At 39.5% G+C, this 20332-nt stretch overlaps 1 long non-coding RNA gene across 1 annotated transcript; it reads right to left on the bottom strand.

The window, feature by feature from the left end:
* Positions 1-11217: 11217 nt before the first annotated feature.
* Positions 11218-19910, bottom strand: LOC115352981. Its single transcript, XR_003927361.1, has 3 exons — positions 19816-19910; positions 13580-13819; positions 11218-11981 (listed from the first exon to the last, which is right to left on the bottom strand). It is a non-coding gene; the product is annotated as an uncharacterized LOC115352981 (long non-coding RNA).
* Positions 19911-20332: the final 422 nt, after the last annotated feature.

Genomic DNA, 20332 nt, shown 5'->3' with positions numbered 1-20332 from the left:
TGTGTCTTAATTTTACTTCCAGGAGTAGTAAAAACAATTAAATCGGTTAACTACTCCTATTAGTGAAGATAAGCATATGGATGTATAAGTGTTTGTATGACTGGGGTGTAATTATGTAATTGCTATATCTGATGCAATATCACTGCATACCTTAAGGTCAGGTTACATGTATTTTGTCTGTCTGAATGATCAAAGCTTGTGCAATTTAACTCCTAGCTTGGGTGCAATTCTCAGCAACAGCAGTTATACAAATGCCTTTTATCAACTTCCTCGGCTTTCTATTTTCGCGTGAAGATTTCTGCTGTGCCATAGGAAACATGTGAGATATTTCAAATGTAGGATTTCTGCCAGCTGGTGATTTATTCCATTGATTACATTGTCATGTAACGGGAAGAGGCAAACCATTTTAACTGCTCATATAAACTGCAGTGGTGAGCTGGATTCTTATTTAATACAATAAATTTAGTTGCAGCTTTGTACAAGTTGTCTGATTCACTCCACGCATTACTGCTACAGTACATTATATTCACTTTGGTCCCATATAGTGTGTTTGTACAGCAATGGTGACCACTAACTTGTGTCTGTCTAAATAATTCAAAGGGAGGGAGGAACATGCAATTTGCTGCTGAGTGATTTTGTTTATCTATCACAATTCGATGTCAATTAGATAGATACTTTGCATATTTAAAACAAAAGTGAGTATAATTTTTCAATCTTGTGTTACGCAAGTTGTGCTTTTTGGTGGTTACTTCTTCAGCTCCCCAGCTACTTAGATTTTAGTACATTCTAAAAAGAAGTCTTTTCTAAGCAATATTATTTAGTAATTAGCACTATACTGATCCACATACAGTATAATAATACCTTATATTTATTATATTATGCTGATTTCAAAGAACTTGTGCCAAGGCTTCTCTGTACATCTAAAGACAGACTTTCAGAAGGAGAGCTCCAGAAGGCCCATCAGGATTGGGAGTGTGAAATTAATAACAAAAAAGCAGAATATTTCATTTTGTTCTTCTAAAATTTAAGATTCTAAGAGACCAAGATAAGTCACGAAGACCTCTGATCAATATGAGCTAGCATAAGTAGGGAAATTACAAGATATCAAATTACCAACCTGTCAGTTCAACTTTTACATGAATGCTTTTACCCTGTTGCTTTTTGCAAAGTAAAATGGATTAAGAAGTGAGGAATGGTCGCTCACTAAATCATAATGAAAACCTATACCTGCTTCAGAGTGAAAGCCCCTAAATAGGCTGGGAAAATGTGCGACCCAAACCCTAAAAACTGAAATAGTCTTGAAAGTTTGGATTCTCTCTGCTTTATAAGAACAATCTTTGTTGCTATAAAGCCAGCGATCTGGGGGTTCAGTTTGGTCCAGAGTAGGGTTTCTGAGTTATCGTCAACTACTGCAGCGCTGGGAGACCTCTGAGGTCTTGGGCCTGTTCTGTAAGTTACCCACAGATTTCCTTAAACTCTAAGTGTTTGCACCCAGAGCTTTAGATCAAAATTCGCTTCTGAGAAAAGTTGCCCTACATGAGAGTGTCAGGAAAGAAGAAAATAGGAGGCACTGGACTTTTGGCAGTCTTTCTTTTGCAGTTTTCTGTAGACATTCCCTGTCCCATTACTTTTTATTGATAGAGAGAAGGGAGCCTAGTGAGCCTGCAGCATATACTCAGGTTCTCCTAAAGGAAAAAAGAAAAAAGAAAGGAAGAAAAGTAAGATGGAAAAGAAAAACTAAAAAAAAAATCCAACAAAAAAACCTAAAGTGTTCTCCTGAGCACCATTCCCCTGGTAAGTGTTGACCCTACAAAAGGTTGGGGCTCTGGAGCCAGGCACCAGCCAATCTTGAGAATGCTTGGTTTCAAATGTTTTTCATGGGGTTTTTTTGTTGTTTTTTTTTTTTTTTTAATCTAAACAAGGCGATTTCCCTCCTCCTCCCCTTTGTCTGATACTTTACTGCACATTACATTATTTAGAAAAATGTCACTGGAGGAACACTCTGTGTGGTCTCATAAAATATTAACGACTCCTGAAAGAAAACTTGAAATCAAGATGCTCTTTCATGCTGGGGTATGTACTCTCTTTTGTTGGCTTTTTTTTCTTTCTTTTCCCTTCATGGAATCTGAATTGCTTGGCTGTCTTTCCCTTGATATGAGCTGCTCTTTACATTTATCATATTCCCCTGGAAGAAGAAGGGGACTTCAGGGAACAAATGGTGTGATGCTGGTGGTAACCAAGAAGTGACCTGTCTCTGCAGCAACAGCTTCTGCAGATACTAAACTGAAGTCCTGTGCAGTCATTTATTTTTAGGCTAATGTCGATGAACAAGAAAAGTGAAGGAGGGGAAGGAAATAAAAAGCCAGAACTAGCTGATTTCTCAATCAAACACAGATTTCTGGCAATGACTGATTTGCTGTTTTAAAACATATCTGAAGAGACAACAACTGGTTGTAATTCTTTTAAAGAAAGGGAAAAAAAGAAAAAAGTACCCACCAAGAAAACCTCCATGTAAATTGAAAAGCAGTCTGCATGGGGGAAAAATAATCTGACCGAAAACTAAAGGAAAGTAAATCTTCCCATAGTAAAGGCCTATAAATTTAGAGGTGGACAGCAGTCCTGAGTAAAGAATACCGACATTTTAAGTGAAACATTTGCTGGCAAAGTGGCCGTCGAAAGTGGTTATTGAACGTCTTGCGAGAGAGCAAATTGTGGACTAGAGGTCTTTCTTATATTTTGTAGCAAAGCCAACTTCCATTGATACCACCTCGATGTCAGCCCCTTTCTGCAGCCATTTGTAAAAAGGCTTGTGATGTGAGATTGACGACTTAAATACTTCATCAATCAATGCTTTAGCCAATGTGTTGTTCAGTGATTGGTGGAAAATTCAAGTAATCCATCTTACCCCATCACCCTTGTTCTTTATTCTCTTCAGGTATTTTCATTTTTCCCCCCCCTCTTTATTTGTTCACTTTCACTACAGTCTGAAAGAGAAGCTGGGCCGGGAGGGAAGGGCCTGCTGCTATCTTTGAAAACCTAATCAGTGCAGTAAAACTCCTCGGTGCAAAGTGCTACTGAATTAACTGAACTTTTAATGATCCTAGAGGTGGTCCCGGTGCATGTGGACTAGCGAAGAGCAGGGTAAGGCTGCAATTTGTGCCATTCTGTCAAATTAAATATGTCAAACATCCTGAATCATTTATATAATCAACAATAAGGCGCTTATTTCTGCTGAATTAATCTGCTAAGTAGCTTTAAGGAAAGAAATAGGTATGACACAAAGCTAAACAGCGAGTGTAAAGAAACAAAAAAGGGTTTAGGTTATTCATTTTGGCATAATGGAAGGACATCCTTTGCTCAGAAAGAGAATATCCTTTGCATGCGAGTGAATATTTATGTTGATATCTGGTACTCCTAATTTTAATCTCAATAAGGATTTAAAATCTTAACTGCCTACTTGAAATTTTAGTATAGATTATACAGCCACAGCATAGGCTTTATAGCAATCTAGATGAATAGGCTTCATTCATCTAGATTTTGCTTTTGCATCTAACAAAAAATGTTTCTAACATAAAGGAACATCTTCAATTTTTTTTTGAGGTATAAGTGATGGTTTTCTTAATATATTATTGTTATATGGACAAACACAAAGTTACAAATAAATACTGGTCCAGAGGCATGTGTTTTTAAAGGCTCGAGGTGGCAAAGCATTTATGTATCCACTTAGTGTCACGCATATGTGTGATTATTTCTGTTTGCTGGATCTAGTAGAAGTGTTTGCTTTTTGAGTTTGTTTTTGCAGGAGAAAAAAATTAAGCTACCTTTAGGACAGACCTGTCATAAAATTTTTGATTTGCAGTGAAAAGAGTTTATAAATGTTTTATAAAATAAGTATTTGTCTTCAAGTATGTGAAAAAGTGACAGACATCTCAAAATCTGGCATTTCAGTGGGAAATTTTAGCACACATTTTTAAAAGACTTTTCATTGGATGTTAATTCAGATACTGGCCAATATGAAGGCAGAGAGCCATAAGCTTCTAAAGTTGGTGTCTGATTTATTCTGAGTTCCATGCATAGTTTTTTTGTTGAACATTATCTTAATCACATCAGTTTGAATCAGGACTGTAGTCAAAAGGGAGAGAGCAAGTGAGCCAGAATCTAAACTACACTGGCTACTGCAGAGGCCAGGCAGTCCACTCATTCCTCATTATGCATTTTTTCAAATCAACATAAGAAAGTCTCCAGAGAGTAAAGTGAATTTTATGACATTATTGTTTCCTTTCTATTAGTTTATTTATTTTCTGCTTTCAGGAAGTTGGCTCTCCAAGACATTTGGGTATGTCATCCTGGGATACTCTTAATCTGCAAAATCCCAGATAGAGGCCACAATCTGGGCAAAATACCCTCCATGTTTGTCTAGCAGCAAAAAAGTAGTGAGGAGATAACTTGGGGCTAGATTATGACCATGTTTATATCATGATTTAGTTAGTTTTACACAAGACAGACCTAAGCCTACAAAACAATTTCAAGATCATTCTGCACAGAGCGTCCATAAAAGAATTAAGAAAAAACAAAAGAGAGAAAGAACTAATAAAGAAGTAAGAACTACGAAACCAAAAAAGCATGAGAACTAAGAGACAAAACTTTTTATCTGGATCCACGTTAAAATGCTGTACAGGCTCAGTCAGTATCCAGCAAGACATTATTGCATTATTAAGCATTCCAATTTTTTGAAGGTTTTAGTGTTGGAATAATCAGAATAAAAATTTTCATGACTTGTCTTGACCCATTATCAGGACAGTAACAAGAATAGGCTAGGAGGGAAATGGTTACTTTTCCTCCATACATTTCACCTTTCATTTCAAAGCTCCCGATACAGTGTATTGCTAAGTTGATATTTAATGGACATTTGATACTCTTTGACCTGAATAAAAGCAGATTTCTTTGTGTGCATTTGTGTGTTCATAAATGAGCTGCTTGGTGAATCGTTCCTGTCATTAGAAGGTAGATAAACTGCAGGGAGGGAACAAAGTCATCATTTCTACCTCTGTGAAAATGATGGGGGTTTTTTAATTATTAAAATGCAATTATTTCCATTATTGATGAGCGTGATACTCAGGACAGCATCAATACAAACTGTCCAGGACACACACTCACTTGGATCTCAGGCTGGTCTGGCTGCAATAGAGTATTGATGCCAGTGTTTGTTTCACTTCTAATTCACATAATGGATGAGGACTTAAATACAATCCATGGCAAATTAGTACCTAGGAGATTGGGTCTATTTATTTATTTATTTAATGTGTTTATTTTTGTTACATGTGAGCCCTTCCACGATACCAAAGTAGGAGACTTTCTGTATTAGGGCAATTAATGAGCACAAGAATTTGAAACATAAAAGCTGATTAATATTTGAGGTACCTTATCTAGTCTCTAAGAAACTAGCCACCAGTTCAGGTGTCAAGTTGCTTTCTAGCCTCTGTATTTTGCACGTTGCTTTAATTTTCCCCTATAATATATAGATAGATGCATGTTTGCATGCATGCCCTCATTCATATGCCCATGCACTTCTGAATATAAAAAAAATATGCAATTATTCCCATTTTCCAAAATTGTCCTGCTGCTTGTTTCACATAGCGCTTGCAAATCACACTGAGAGACTGACAGACACTCTTCATGTTTTGGCTTTGGCAATCTAGACGTCGCTTCATTCCTTTGGACCCGACCCATGAAGACGTGGCTCTTAAAAGTACCGAGGCTGAGGAGGTTGGAGCCTTTCTGTGTGGTCATGGCAGGGACAGAAGGGAAGCTGGTGTCCTCCGCTGCCTCTCTCCACTCGGTCGATACCTTCCCAGAGCATGTCCCGTCCCTGCTGCTCCCTGCTTAATCATTAACAGGTTGAAACGAAATGCCCGTAAATGTGATTTATCCCACGGGCCCACAGTTCATTATATGGGCATTGCAGGCTTTTGAGGGTATGCAAATGCCTCACATGTTTGGATGTCCTTCCAAAAACTTCCACGCCCCGTCCAGCGGAGAACCAGGTCAAATGCATGCGGGAAGCCTGCAGCGGACCCGAGAGCTCCTGGCTCTGCCCTGGGACGGGCACCGCGGTGGGTCAGACCCGCGGGTGCCGCGGTTTCCAGCCTCCGTGGCTTCGTTTCCGTGGGAATGAAAACCCAGGCTTTTAGGGCAGCAAAAGGACCGATCCCAAGCCACCCTTCCAAAGACACTGTGAGCCACATTCCCTCTCGTTTTGTGACAAAGCTTAGCCCCCTGGCTTATAATTTTTTAAAACTGCAACCCCCTCCCCAAGAAATTGGATAGTGACTCATATAGGACCTCAGTATAATGACATTTACTCTTTTCAAAAGGCAGCTAAAGATACGTCTTCCAATAAAATGAAGTCCATTTTTTCTCTATCTATACTGCAAGTCTAATATAGGTCTTCCCTTTCGTGCTTTCTGCTACAAGTTGAAAGCATCATCTGTACAAAAGCAATGACAAAGGCTGTGTTTGACCAAAACCCTGATGTAGGCAGGTTTTCTTATAGACAGGGGATTCGGTTAAATGCACAAAAGCAACTGGGCAAAACAACCAGTACAATACTGTATATCAAGAGTAATTAAAAGCCTTCATTAAAAATGTGACAACCAAATCATTTTATATTAGACAGAGAAACCCCTATCGACATTTGAAAATAATGAATAAACAGAATGTCAATTCACTAACATTTGCTATTTAGACTTTGATGCATACTCTCAGCTCTAAAATCTGCTCCTGGATACACACAGGAAACTCCTATTGAAGTCAGTTGGAGTTGTTTATGTGTAGTTGGCAGCGAATTTTGGCCCTCAGACATTTTTTAGTGTTCGTTTGAGTACAGGCTAGCGTAACCCTCAGTTTAACCCTCTGTTTGAAGGCATCGCTCTCATTGTATCCAAACGTCATGGCTGCGGACCATTCTCTTGACACAGACCATACTAATTCCTACACAGCTTAGGCAAAACCGGCAATGCAGTTACTGAGTTCCCTCGTTGTGTAGGAATTTATTACTGATATAGACAGGTAAGCTAGAGCAGGTTGAATTTTTCCTCTCTGCTATTGCAAAATCTGACCTCTAGTATTGAGAAAAACACCGTAGTATTATTATTATGGCAGCCTTTAAGGTCCCCTGTCCATGATGGACGACGTTGTCATGGACGTAGCAGAGACATACCATCTCACGACAGAGCGGCGCAAATGAGGAGGAGGCAGATGCTCAGCAGACTGGAGTGAGAGAAGCAGACCTGAGCACCGATGCAGATGTGCAGCAAGTGCATTTTCTGTACGTCTCCCAGGTCTCCTTTCCCTAAGGATTCTCCTTAGATCCCATCTCTGCCCTTTGCTCCCCACCTTCCCAGCCCCCAGCCCAGCTCCTCTCCTTTCTTCTCACAACCAGGTGGGTTCAGCCGTGACAAAGAGGGAGTTAGTGGTGGTTGGATGCTGCGACTTCTGCTCTCGGCTCTGCGGCTCGCTCCTCTGGCGGGCACACAGAGCAGAGCCAGGGAACGGCAGGGCTGCCTGCGAGCAACACGCAGCTCTCCTGAGCTCCGGGAAACACTGGGGGAAGAGATGAAACCTCTTAGGAGCTCCAGGGCTTTGGGCGCAGGTCTGCTCCTTGGAAAGCTGTTCCTCTCGGTGAAACTGGATGTTGCATCCACCCTGGCGGAGAGTTAGCTAGAAAGCAATGGCGGTGCCTGCAGATTAGAAGGGTTCTTCATTATTAATGTAAATGATCAAAATAACGCAGCGTGTAGAAACAGAGTTGCAGTCACACGTTTACACGGGAGCACGGAGGACAGCCAACAGCGGACGGTGTTGAGTTCTGCCTCTCCTCTCTGCTCCTCTCTCTTGAAATGGTGCTTTGGTTTTCCCACCTTCAGTCAGCAAGCACTTGAGCACGTTTAGTACTACATGTTTTCCTTTACGCTTCTCCCCGCCACATTTCCAACGAACACAGGCGCGCTGTGCTCGGCAGAGCGGGAAGCTAGGGAACCAGCCGGACAGTTTTGTGCACGATCAGCAATCATCACTTTTCTTTACGAAGCAATACGGATTTTCCCCGCCAGGAAACCCACAGGCATTTTTTTTCTGTGCTTGGAAGCCTCTAGTTTACCTAAGCCTCCCAAGTCTGGTATTTGATGTCGATGAGCCATAACCGGTGTAAGCGTATGCCCATGGTTCACGGTTTGCCGGAACATCCGTGCAGGGCAACGTGACACAGCACTTGGAGCACTGTTGGATGCGAGCGGTCCCAAGAAAAAGTGCGGGCTACTTCGTATTTACTGCTATAGCAGCCCCCTGAGTGCTTTTCCTACTTCAGTTACAGTCCAAGGTTTCACACGTGCAAAGGAATAATGATTTGCTCACCAAAAGCAGTGTTATGCTTGTAGTGGTAGGGGTTAATACCATTTTTTCATAAATGTTTTTAACTTTCGCCTCATTTTGAGGCATGAGAAGGAGCTCTGCTTCTCTCTATGTGGGGTCCCTAATATTAAGAGTTTATTTTAAATAATTCTCTGGTGTAAAATCATATCATTTTCATGGCAGTACTTCCATTGGTGTTAATTGCTATACACTTAAAGCAACCCCCAAAATAGAATTTAAATGCTCATTTTTTATGCCTTCATCTAATTTTTAATTCCGGCATTTTAACAAGTACTAGCCAACGATAGTTTTGCCATTAGATTTAATGGTTAAATTTACAGTTTTAAACTGTTTTTATGACATCCAGCTACATCAAGGTGACAAGTCTACTGGTAAAACAACAATTTAAGTACCGCATTTACAGTCAAAAACATTTTTTGTCACTCCTAAATTGACAAATTTCAATTGCTCCTTATTGTTAAAAACAATTTCTAAAATTACACAGTGAGAACATAACAGTCTCTGTCACTGTGTAATTAAGTCCCTTGTACTGTTTGCTATATATAGAAATACTGTATTATAAAGTGTTAGTTACCGGTAAAAAAAATTACCAATTACATTTATAGTGAAAACCATTAAATTGATTTACAGCAAAACAGTTAATTCACTGTGTTTGTGCATAAAACTGCTAGTAATGTGGCAAAAAACGTAGTTTTCATTTTGAACTCTGCAAACTTAGGAAAGTTATAAACAGAAAGATACAATAAAGCTAATGAACATCTGAACGCTTATATTAAATAAATGGCTTTACATTTAGAAAATACTTCTGCTGGAGAGACAGTTTCCTGGTTTCCAGCACAGTGCAATTCTTTGCTGTAATGAGAATTTTTGAAAAGAATTAAGAAGGGTCTGACTCTTCCTGCAACGGTCCAGCTCAATCGTGGGCTAAAATACATCTTTATTTCCGACTTAATTTCAAGCATATTCCAGTGCTTTGCTGGTCTTGGTCTCATCAGTGTGGAAGGTAGCTGGCATATATCAGTGTTAAACACATTTACTATCAGCATATTTTAATTTTTTAATATGTTTTCTTTCATAGCTAATAATGAATAAGTACATTCCTCAACATTAATTCTGATGTTGTATATTTTTAGGTGTCACTATTAAGTATACAGATGTTATTTCAAGATTCAGTTGAAATGTAAAAGAATTATTTTCCATTTTATCTATCTTCAATATACTATAATAAGCCAGTAGTTATTTACCAGTTTGTCTATACTGCATGCACAGAAACAAAACAAAGCAGTCTGGCATATAACTTTTACCCATGGTAAAATGAGAATAAGTATAAGCGAACAAAAATAATATCATAGCATAACAAAGTAAATCCATACCTGCCTTCATCATAAATATTTTGTTTTCTTTTAGACATCTTCATCCCCTCGTAATCCATTAGGCAACAAATCATCAGCAGCTTTTTGGAAATTTTTTTACCCAGAGTGAAAGACTCCTAAACCTTGTTGGTGAAATCAAGTCCTCATTACAGTCATGGGGAAAGACATCTTTATTTCAGCCTGACCTAGAGTGAGTCAAAATCTTTATGTTCCTGAAATGCACCATTTTGTAGCTGCTGTTCTATTAAATAAAAATATCAATGGATGTATTAGCAGAAAAGATATGCGAATTGGCGGGTGACTGTACATTTTTTATTAATAGGCATTCTGTCCATTGTTTACAGTGATGACTTCTTGCTTCCTTACAAGCAGGAAAAAGAGACTCCCCCTTCTCTAATCAGAATATAGCAGGACTCAGTATTTGCAGCCACAATAGCTGAAGACCTGATGTTGAGGTGATAGAATAATGTGCAAGATGCAAATATTTGGCTGTCTTTATACAAACATGGAGAAGCAATGAAGAGATATTACAAGTGTACCTGCTTTCTAACTTAAAAAAGGGCACTTTAATTTTTTAAGCATTTGCTCACTATAAACTTGAACTTGCAGAAGACAATCGAGAGATTTGCTAAATAAAGCTTTTCCCACCAGTCCAAATCATTCACCAGAATGAGAGAAAAACGTCAATGGTTTACTTGTTTCCCTTTTAATTTCAGATCTAGCATTGTTTTTCCTGCATAATAATAGATGCCAATGAATAAAATCAGATTAAAGACCAGCCTATAGACGCAATGTCTGCTTGTGAATCATTGGTATAAAGAGCATGAATGAGGAGGGAAAAAATGTCATGATTCTGTCCTAACACTGGTAATGTGCATAACGAACTGTTGAGCACAAGGCACAGACATGCTGAGAGTTATCAGCTCTTTCTCAAACAGCGAAGGCACAGACCGCCTACTGCTCTGGGATGCTGCTGTCCTACAGGCAATTTGAGACAAAGGTGAGTGATTCATTTGGAATCCAGATATTTCTCAACAAAACCTTCGATACTCTGGGACAGAAAGGGTAATTACGAAGAGAGTGATAGGGGCTAACAAGACCAATACTGCAGCTCATCTACTTTGGCAATCTCCAGTTTTCAAAACCCAAGTGCCATTATGCTTGATTGTTCTAACTAAGGAAAAAGGTTGTGGTAAATGTTGACTTTTTGTTATCGGCCATTTTCCCTTAAAGATGAGATAGGTTATATATAATTTGTTTGGTATATCACAATCATTAATGAATGAAGCTGGTTGAAAGTGTCTGTACTAAGATAGAAAGAAAAATACCACACTCAGTTAGAAGAAAAGATTAAACCCCATAGAAAATGCAAATTATTACCTTCAGTCAAAATTCAGAATGAATTTCACTAGCTCTGGAATCATGTCACATGCAGATTTTTAATGAAAACGAAATTAAGTAATTTCACTTACTTTAAAACACTGAGACTGGCAGTAACATAACATCAATGTCAAGAGAGTATGTTGGCCTCGGCTTAAATCATGCCTATTTTTAAAGTGCAAAAATTAATAGTAATGCTTGAGACATGGTCAATTTTCTTGTGTAAATCATCTGCTACAGACATCAGATTGCATCTCAATGAGCAACATATAATTGCCTGTTTCTCCTACATTTTCTAAGTACAAACTATAATTTCACAAAATATTTTCAGGTTTAGCAAAAGAGGGACCAAACCCCTGATATTTTATTTTCTTGGAAATGCACTTTTTACATAGTCTCATCTTTAAGGTATGACATGAATCAGTCACTGGCTTAAACGATGCATGTAGTTTCAACAATGTAACTTAAAATCAACGTCTCTAGCTATATGAAGTATGGAAAGGGTTGCATTTCAGCAAGCTTTATCATATCAATTAATGAGCCTTTTCATGCCTTCTTAACTCTTATTTTACTATAAAGTTTTAAACTAGAAATCATTGTGACAAGTTAATGACCTCGAGTTTAATGTTTAAACTGGGACGTTACTTAGGTCACAGCATGAATGAAAACAAAAATCTTTTTATAAACTTCCTCCCTTTCGGTGCATGCAGCCTTTCCCATTCTGTGCCTCCGTGGGTGTCAGCTGGTCCTTGGCAGTAGAAGACATGTTCTTGCATTCTCGGACTCCATGGTTGTCACCTATAGCGAGGAGGACAGTTAATCCAGTGCAGCAGCGCTGAGTTCTTCACTAGTTACCCAGATTTGTTGATATGCTGCCCTGACGGGCTTGTGATTTCACTCATTAGTTATACAGTAAAAAATTTGAATCCTTTCAAGCGCTACAAATGCCAGCTCTAACAGAGGCACAAGAGCTTCAAAGCGGATCAAAGCTAACTTTTCTGGCTCCTGGTGTCCCTCACAAAATTCCTGATTTGTATATGTATGAATGAGCACAAAACTGGAAGATACAAGATTGAACAAAAGAATTTAACCTTTTGGTTTCAGTGAGGGGAAAAAAAAGTGTGGCTGAAAAGCTAAAGTCCATCCCATGCAGACCAACAATCCAGAGTCCCACAGTCCCATGAATTCAGAGATTTTTACCTGCATGCATGGTTTTCTTTTGCATGTTTCTAAAATGGTAATTTTCATTAAATGAGCAGCTTTTCCTCTCCCTAGTATCTGAATTCTACAAGAATGCTAAGGGTTTAAAATGAGATTTTTCTTTTTTCTAGTTGCGATTCAAGTTGGAGCATCAGTGATACGGTATCCTCTTCAGATACTGGTGTGTTTATTAGCTTTGGCTCATGCTGTTGAGCCTTGGATGATATCTCCCCGTGCTCTCCGAGCTATAGCTGTTAGCTGCTGACCCTTGGCAGGGAATGCCTGGTAGTCCAAGAGGCAGCCCCGAAGCCCTGCACATGTCCTCCCTCCGAATCCGTGTGAATGGAGGATGTGGGGAAAGGGGTCTGCACAGCATCACTTCTGAGAAATCACCTCCTCCCACGCTTTCCGAGCCGGAGCACAAACAAGGGGGATGCTCCAGTGGCACCGATTTCTACACGTCAATGCCTTTTCCTTTACCCGCGCTGACTAGTTCCTTTTTGATCTTCATGCATTTTACTTGCAATCTAATATGTCACAGAATATCAACAGACATAATTAACTGAGGAGTTGATCCTGCTCTCATTCAAGTCAAAAGGAATTTGGCTTTGAGTGAAAAGGGGAGGGATAAGATGAGGTAGGGTCAGAGGTCACCCAGTTTACAGAAATTTATCTAGGTTCACTTTAAAAACCACATAAATCTCTCTCTCTTGACATTGGGGATAGACAGCTAGAGGAAGTAAAAAGCGTGGCAAAAGATTTGCAGATAGCTTGTCATTTGGAGGCAAATGTAAAAAGAGCAGAAGCCCCCCACCCAGTGTAAGTCTTTTCGTGTTTCCATCGCTTTCTGGTTTTCTCCTCCCCTGTAAGGTGTAGAAGGAAGAAAAAACAGCCTGTATTCACACTAAGATTATTGCAAAGTTGCAAAGTTCGGAGATGCCCACCAGACTTCAGCGAGGACCCTCTTGGCATGTCTACCGCAATCGTGTCATGGGATGCTCATTCATCACATGGCCGAAACCCGGGTGGCTGCAGTTCACGTGCCAGGTGCCCATCACAGGGGTGTACCTGCATTTCAGAGGGGTTATCAGGGCAGGTGTCCTCCCTACTGTCACCAGAGGAGGTCCAGGCTGTATCTACACTCCACTCCCATCACGTGGATGGAAGCGCAACTGCCTCGCAATGGGGGAACCCACCTTTTCATGGTACGATGGATGCACGTTTGGCCACATGAAGCTGGGGGGAGACCATGCATCCCTAAAGGCCACAGGATGGAATGCGCTTCCGAAAATGTTGTCTGGCGCAGAACCTAGTCCATCACAGTGCCTGTGAGGCTCTTGGAGAAAGACAGGAGGAACACATGGAGCACTGCCTCCAGCAATCGACATCCAGCCTGCAGGCTGGGGGGGGAGCTACTTTTGGAGTAGCTTGATCAGCTATAAAGTTAGGAGAAAAAAAAAAAAAAATTAAGAATTGATATCCTGTAAGAGAAAGGATGAAGGACTGATGCAAAATTTATCTGTTTATGCACCCAATCTACTACCACAGCACAGGGTTGTCTAGTTTATATTCAAAGACAGAAATGTCGTAGGAAAGGGTGATGTTTTCATTCTTTCTCCTGTGCTCCCTGCACCTTTCAAAGTGTGCACAGTTTATGGAGGACAAAGTTTTTTATTTATATAATAAAATTTATTATTTATACAATAATTATTTGTATAATAATTGTATTATATCATTCCTCAAAACATCCACCATATTTTGCTCTCACATCTACCAGCCTTCCGATGATAGAAAGCCAAAACACAGCAGCAACAAAGATAAAGCCCATGATATGAATGCAGAGGCACTTTGCCTATTGAGCATTTATGAGTATGTAGTATTTGGCATTTGAAGAATCTTTTGGCACGCTATTCATAGAAAAAAACCAGACGCTTGAGAGACAGAAGTTAAAAAATATATTAAAAGACCTGATTTTCGCTCCAGGCTGATTTCTGAATGCTGTTCAATTTACATCTGTTTAGTGATTTATTTAATAGCTGTGACTAAAATAATAATCTGGAATAACTACAGAAGATTAAACTAAATTTTGTCTTGCAGATATCCAAGGATAACCTCATTATGAAACAGCAAGAGTACCCCATTTACTATGACATTAATACTATGGTGATTGGGATAAGACTACTATAAGTTTACTGCTTTAATTTTGGCTTTAGAACTTGACTAAAGGTGCGGCACCTTTGCTGAAACACTCTCCTATTTGCACAAAGTGTATTTATGTCCACGGGCATTTGGCAGTGCTAGTGGTCAAGGAACTGTGGAAACTGCTGCTGTCTGTGAAATTTTACTTCAGAATTTCTTGTCACTTAAAAAAGTTTCAGCCTTGTCACATGTTTTCAAGGCCACTGCAGGACAGCATCGGTACATACTTCTGAAGTCTGCCAGGGGAAGATGCTGATTACTGTAAAAGGGAAAGGTTTCCTTGATAGGGGAGTGATGTGGAGGGGAGAGGGAGTGAAGGGTCATGGTTTAGCACTCAAATGGTTTCCAGGTTTACAATAGCAAGTACTGAGGAACTCCTGAGTGTGATATAGGTATTTCTTTTTCTGACAGGACATCTATGATATAATTACACTTTCTTGACATTAGCTCTTTTATTGGAGCTGGGTTTTTTCCTCCCTCTGATTTAACTAGGAAATTTTTTCCTAACAATCATTTACTGTTTTTTTAAAGGAAAGACTAAGTAATCTATAAGTAAAATCTCTTTCACCAGGGAGAGTGAGTTGTTCGTATGCTGTTTCTCCATTTTCTGCCACTACATGTTTTCTGTTTTGTTCACTAAAAGAACAGTGTGGTGGAGCCAAGAAAAGACAAAAGGCCGACCCAAACAGAAAAAGGAAATGCTTATTCTTGGCTCCCCCCCCCCCCCCCGAAAATACATATTGAAACATACAACCCTTTTGCACCTTGGAAAGAATATACTTATTTGTCAATAAGCAGTTATGAACGAAAATAACTGATTAGCTTTATCCTTATTCTGGTAGATTCAGCTCTGAGCCAGCAGCAACACAATCCAAAATAATTACTGCTGCCACAACGTAGGTCTAGCAAGCACTCAAAACTCTAAGAAGACCAACCCTTTTTATTTGTTCATAGAAATTTGGGCCTTCTGTCTCATGGACGTATCCACTGGAGCTGAAATTAGGAAATCCAGTCCCACTGCAGACCTGACGTAAGGAAAGAATTGCCAGTGTAAAGGGAGCACTGCAGCACTGACAGGCAATGCCCAATGTCCAAGGTCTGCAACTTTACTTTTTACTTCTTTCAAAGATTTGTATTATATGTTTTGTAGGACAGGACAAGTCAAATTTCATCAGCTTAAGTACATCTATAGTTTCTCTAATTTTTAAAATTTGCTTTCTACTCAATTATTTCCTTTCTCTGCATCATATTGTTCAATCAGCTATTACTGGATTTGAACTCTTTGTTTTAAAGCAACACGTATTTCAGTCCATATTTGCTGTGCAGCAGCTCAGCTTGTTCACAACATAAACTTATGAAATACATTTCTCTTCCAAAACACAACCAGGCTGCTTCTTTTTTTAAAAAAAGAAACAGGAGCCTAAAATCAAGGGCAGTAGCTCAGAATATGCTTGTAACATCAAAAGCATTTGATCTTTCCTACTTGCCAATGTAGGGTCCATTGCTGTTACAGAAATACAGAAAAAATAGTCCCAAACTGGCAGGAGGGTACTTCTGAGATAACTGTGAGCTTTTGGTAAGAGTGGTCCTGTTTCTCCTCCGCTGAGACCTAACTCCTAACCCATACCTGCGTGGTAAGAACATATGGCAGAAATTTTGCAGGTGAAGTGGGCCAGAACCGTAAATGTTGAGTAGAAAAAGGAAGTACTGTCTCTCTCACCTTTCATGAACAACGGCACTTTTGTCATTTTCCCCGTGCCCTAAATAGACTGGATTCAGTAGCTTTGAATTCATGACATTCCTTCTCACACTGCTCTCCAGCTCATAATAAGCTAGTAGCTTAGCAGTCCTTTTTTTCTTTTTTTTTTCTTTTTTTTTTTTTTTTTTTAAATTGGCTAGGAAGGCAGGCAAGCTTTACAACCAAAACAATCAATTTCAAGCTGCCGAACCCAATCAGGCCGGTTTGAGAGTGACCCTTTAAATTGAGTGTGAAATTGGGAGATGGAGCTCCCCTTTCCTACTCCAGAGCTGGTGGAGAAACCATCACTTCCTTTTGTAAGTGGGTGCATTAATAGTTGTGCTGTTCTTGCAGACATTATGTGCTAACAAAACTATGTGTGCCTGGTTCTGTAGCAGGTTACAGGGGAAAAACAAAGCGAAGGCCATCTGGCTCCACCAGTTTGTATGTATAATGTCCAGATACTAACGCTTAATGCACTTGTAAACGTAAGTTTTCTCTCTCTCAGGGTCTGATTTTAATTTGGGTAATATTCCCGTTAATAATAACATCTAATTACAACATCCATTAAAAGTTAGTAACATTAATTTAACAGGGAGAAAATCTAATAGAGTTCTTAGAGCGGTATTGGCATTTTTCCATTAAATTAATGTTACAAACTTTTAAAAGGATGTCTTAAATAGGCATCGTTAGTGGTGGGAATATTAAACAAATTAAACTCAGGCCTTTAATATGAGGTGGAAGCCTATTTATGAATCCAAGCAAAGGTGTCTGCTATGCCTTTCAGCCCATTTAAAATGTTCAACAGGAAGCATAAGGTTGTGCAAAATTCTCAGTACCTAAGTTTCCTTCTAGTAAAGGCTCAGGTGAATGACAATTTTTTTTTACAGTATCTCTTTTGCTGGCCGTGTGGTCCACACATTCCTTGCTGGGCTGCTGCTGTTTTTTCTTTTCAACAATGATGTTCTGGCCTATTAATTTTCCTCCTGTTGGTTATTTTGTTTTGTTTTGTTTTTTTGTTTAAAGAGGGTGATCATGAAACCAGAGGATTAACAGTTCCTCCTACTACTAGCCAGAGGCCTTGATAGTTTTGAAACAGACTCACGGGTTTGGCTGAAGACGGGCAAATCGTATCAGGGATATATAGGTTCTGAAATGCACGTCCTTGTCCAAATCCAGACCTCATCTGCAGCAAGGCAGCATATACATTTTAAAGATGAGCCTGCTTGGATGGCCAAACCAAACTGTTCAGAGTCTAATTTTTTAAAGATGATTCTTGGTTTACAGACCGACTATAGACAGAACTTTTTATAACGCAAACATTGGATTACACAGATTATATTCCCCTAGAGGTGAGGACAAAAGGAAGAGGTATATATGAGAGAAGTTAGTCAGGTGCTTAATGTAAGACTGGAAGAGGATCAGCAAGGGAGTGTCTGTATTTTGTGCCCCATGTACAATACAAGCTTCCAGCATGGTCTGTTGTTAAATACTTCAATACAAATACAACAAAATTTAATAAAGCAGCGGTGACAGTGAAACGAGCAGAGCAGAGTGGTGCGGTCAGACTCAGCGAGGTTTAATCCTCAAATTTTTAGCCAGCACTTTGCTGCTCTGAGGTTTTCTAAGCAGACATCAGCGAACACACCATATTCAGAGTACCTGGAATAGATACCAGGATAGGACCTAGACATGAGCAGCTTGTGTTTGACATCTGCGGGCTTGTGCAGCCCTTCTGACTATATACTGTTAGAGACTTATTAAATCCCTATTTAGAGAGGTCTGATCTAGTGTATATACTGAAATAGGCATGCATTCAGGCTTACGTTTCTTCACAACTCATTGTATCGTTCATTAGGCAAAAGGCTAAATTTGTCTGTGAATTGTTTTTACGCTTACCCTGATATATGGGCACTCTTCTCTTACTTGCATGTTTGTCTGCACCCCCGAATTTCAGCCTGTGACGCCCAGCTGTTGGGCACACCGCATGGGCTCATTTCTGTCTCCTATTTGGGCACCAGAAACATTTTCCCACAGTGCAATGTGCAACTAATGAAGTAGTGAAAGAAGTGTAGATTAACAAGCAGTTTATAATCTCGCTGCAGCATGCATGCTGGGTGGCCCCATGATGCAAACCTACCCTACTCGCTATTAGCCCTCCCTAGCCTGGTGTGGGCAGGACGGTATGATCCTCCCCCAGCATTGGGTTGTGCAGACCCCAGAGCCAGGATGTGAACCTTCTTGTATCGCTCTCAGCAGTCTTCAGGGCTCGCTAGCACTACCTAACCGTATATCTTCATTTTGGGTTTTTCCAAGCAGCCCCAGTGTGATCTCCTGCCTACGCGCAGGGCTGGCACACACAGCTTTCGGGGGGTGCTCGCAAGTACTTCTTGCCCGGACACTCAGCCCGTAAGGAGCAGAGGCAGCTTTGCGTGCCCATCCTGAACGCATTTTGCTCATGAAGCCCAGCCAACCAACACAAAAACCCAAGAAAACAACAACAGTCACCTAACCCTGTTGACTTCAGTGTTTGTTACAAACAAATACTTGGAGGTGGGAGAGTTGTCTGAAATGTGAATGGTTATTCCTGTGAGTCAAGTTGTTCACCTCTCAGTCAGCAACAGTATTTGACTAGTCCTAATTAAAAAAAATAATAATAAAAAAGGATTAAGAATAAAAAATTTAGAGCAAAATCAGTATGTAATTCAAGGAGCATCAAAATATTACTTTAATGCTGAAATATTAAGTATAACAGCCAGGAAAAAAATAGGAAAAATTATGTTTCAATTCTGGTCAGTAAACTGAATGACAAATTGTAACAAATGAGCTTGCAAATAGTGTTTTGTTTTGTTGTTTTGTGTTTTTTTTTTTTTTTTAAATCCTTTGGTATCTATTTAGTTACACTTTTGAGCTGAGATGAGAAAAGAGGTTTTACATTACCCGAAAGCTGAAATACTCCAGTGTCCAAGTACTTTAGTGATACTGTTTGAAAGAGGAAAAAAGCCTAGTATGCCATTAAGCAGATTGGTTTTCCTCTTTTGTTCCACAATAAGCTGCTGTTAGTTGGGAAAATATACAGCCATTTGTATCATCCTACAGCCAGAAGTATAAGCAGCAATAATATAGTGTAAATTTATAACCAATACAAGGTTACAAGCAGACTGTAGAGATGTATGTTACCTAAAGCAATTAGATTATTATTGTAGCGGTATTAGAACAAAATCATTTACAGTGTTAAGGTTTTTTTAAACAAGAACATTCTGCTTCTAAGCTTTCTCCTAATATTCCCCAATATATTTTACTTAGAATATATTAGTTAAACTAAATCATCAGGTGATTTTTATGCTAGTAATTTTAAATATTCAAGACTAAAAAAGAAAAACATGTAGAGCCATTGTAAGGGCTGTTGTTTGCTGTTATACTTCCCCCTGTTATATCCAGACATTAACTAAAAATGATTCAGCAAAGGATACCTCTATGTGCATGTTTACATACCTTCACATATGGCTTCAACATGCCCGTGAGACACAAAGAATAATGGATAAAATCCCTAAGAGCAACCAGTAAACAACCAACTATGCTGTCCTCCCTAACGCAGGTTTTTCACAACGAAGTAAAGGCATTCTTACGGCACCTCCACAACAGGGATTGGTTCAATCAATAGGGATAAGCTACTGTTAATTAGTCTGATCTACTTTAATAACTTTATTCAGAAGGAAGGAGGGGGGGAGGCTAGGGGAAACTTCCCTGCTGTCAGTATTATACCCTGTAGAGGGGCCTTATATCAGCAATTCAGTGGGAGGAAGTCATGTGGAAGCATTTCTGTATTGTTCCCATGAGCATTCATCTCCTAATTTGCATTAAACTAGTAGGGAGTCGACACTGGTTTGGGTCCATACCTGTAAATCTTCTATTATGAGATGAAAGTATTAAAGTGCGGCTCTCAGACAAACTTGCTTCCTCCCCAGGTTGAACAAAACGCAAATAAGATTAGCCGTAGTGTTTGGGGGGG

The sequence above is a fragment of the Aquila chrysaetos genome, chromosome 18 (genome assembly GCF_900496995.4).
Source record: "Aquila chrysaetos chrysaetos chromosome 18, bAquChr1.4, whole genome shotgun sequence".
NCBI lineage: Eukaryota > Metazoa > Chordata > Aves > Accipitriformes > Accipitridae > Aquila > Aquila chrysaetos.
Note: the sequence above shows the minus strand (reverse complement) of the source record. Positions and strands in the feature narration are given on the sequence as shown.